The sequence below is a fragment of the Pygoscelis adeliae genome, unplaced genomic scaffold (assembly GCF_000699105.1).
Source record: "Pygoscelis adeliae isolate BGI_AS28 unplaced genomic scaffold, ASM69910v1 Scaffold57, whole genome shotgun sequence".
Lineage (NCBI taxonomy): Eukaryota > Metazoa > Chordata > Aves > Sphenisciformes > Spheniscidae > Pygoscelis > Pygoscelis adeliae.
Genome location: NW_008825615.1, coordinates 19,691,946 through 19,694,182, shown reverse-complemented (window position 1 = coordinate 19,694,182; position 2,237 = coordinate 19,691,946).

Below are 2,237 nucleotides of genomic sequence, written 5' to 3'. Positions count from 1 at the left end.
GGACAAGGCCCCGCCGAGGGCCCACCCAGCTCCCCCAGAAGAGGGGCCGGTGGGTGTTGTGCAGGGTGAGGATGGCGCTGCCCAGGCAGCGGTGACCGCAAAATGTCCGTCTTGGCGACTCGGAGCACTTTGAGGTGGAGTCGGGCCCGTCCGTGGTGCCGGGGGGAACGGCACCCACACAGCGCCATGGACGGCCCTGACACCACCTCAAAAGGCCCTGGCATACCCACCCGTGTACCCGTCGGTGTACCCACCGGCCCCTCTCCCCCACGGATCACCTGGGGGCTTCTCGGGAAGGGCAGGCTCCGCAGCCGTGTGCCGCAGCCTGGGCCAAGCCGGGCGCCACATGCCTTCCCCTTCCCGCCTCCCTCGCCTGGCCGAGCCCTGCAGCCAGGGCGGAAAAGCCTGGTGCGTCCGGCTGGAGACCAGTGAGTCCCAGTAGCTCCCAGTTCGGTGGCTGAATGTCCAGATATAACACCCTGCGTACCAGCTGGTATTTTCAGTGGTTCTTGTTTTCAAACAGACACGCTAGCATACTTTTCCATGAAAATCCCCACCCAGGCACTCATTTATCCATTATTTTGAACTGTGAGTTGGGGTCAGATGTCCAAAGAACCGTGAAAGTATTCTAAAAAGCCATTTTTGGTTGTTCTGCTTGCTTAATGTTACTGTGATTTCTCTAGTGAAAGGCCATAACCCTCAAGGATCCTTCATGTATCATGGAAAGACTTGAAAGTCTTGCTTTGACTGCCTGATCTCTTTGGGGGCCAAGCAGCAGCAGTGAGGCAGCAGCAATGCTTTGCTTAGGGTGTTTTCGGCTGCAATGCGCTCCTTACCTGCTCAGCTGGAAAAGGGCTCGCCCCAGGGCTGGGACGCTGGCACCCGCGGGCTGGTTGCTCCGTGCACTGTCTGTGCATAAGGGGAGTTGCTTTAACTCCCCATCAGTGGCATATGAACACCCACAGAGTCAAGGTTTACAAATCAATGAAAAACCACTACTTCTTCTGTCGTAAAACATCCTTATCCATAACAGCTAACTTCAGAGGCATCATGGTTTTAACTATAATCTCACTTTTGTACTGATTAAGGATTTCTGTAATGACTTAGGAATACCGTGTAGCTAACTATAATTTATTACCTAACTGCACAAAGGACACATTCACTTCACTTGAACCTGAAATCACAGAATTTACACCAGAGCAGTTTTAGCCTTCTGTCTTGAAAGTGAACTTAGCAAAATTATATTGATGTGCGTAAAGCAAGTGTGCAAGTGTTTGAGGGACTGGAAAAGCCTTTAGTTTTACAATAACTTTACAAACAAGATCTTCTTTTTCTCATTTTCAATCCCTTCTCTTGTAAGACTAAAAACTACGAAAAAGTGAAGCACAGAATTACCTTTCACATCTTGCGTTAATATTAACCAAATCTCAAGAGGGCAGGAGACAAAACGCATTCTCAGTTATTAAGACAGATCAGGTTTAGCATAGGTTTCCTCTAGAAGGCTGGGTCAATTTATAACTAGCTCTTTAACCTCTCACTCCTTCTTCAAATTTATAAACAAAAATATTCAGTAGGCAAAGCTGAATGTTTCTAATTTACATTGACGCATGTTTGGGTAACCTTAAGTAGTAAACAACCATTTCATTTGATTTGAGTTCCGTATTTAGACCCTTGAAAAGATCAAATAAGTTATTAGTCGCCACGTGACCCTACTATTTGAATCCAGTGCCTTCCCTATGCTATTTTTCTTACGGTTATGTGAAACACCAGCTCTACCATTAGGCTTAAATCCTGCAAGTACTTATGATTCTGCTCAGTTTTGCTCTCATGAAGAATTGCACACAGCATTCCCAATACACACAAGTAAAATTAACTACATGCCTTTGGTCTTTTTTAGTTTTATTAAGTTTTAATTTTTTTTCCTTAGGTTTTCTCTTAAGATTTTGGACTTTGGTGTGAAATCCTGGCTTTACTTCGGTCACTGAAAATCAGTCCAGTTGACTTCAGAGAGGTGAGAATTTCAGTCCAGATTTTCTATTTGTCTTCAAGACCCCAAGGCATGGTTGAGCACTATCTTTTGTTCTTCTAAAAAGAATATTATTTTTTGCTGATCTGTTCTACAGATTTTGTGCTTACAAATTTATTATTTCTTTTTAAAATTAATTATATGCATCTAATCAAAAGAATTTTCCAGAGTAAGAAGCTGACATCCACAGACTGGAACTGCCTACGATGAA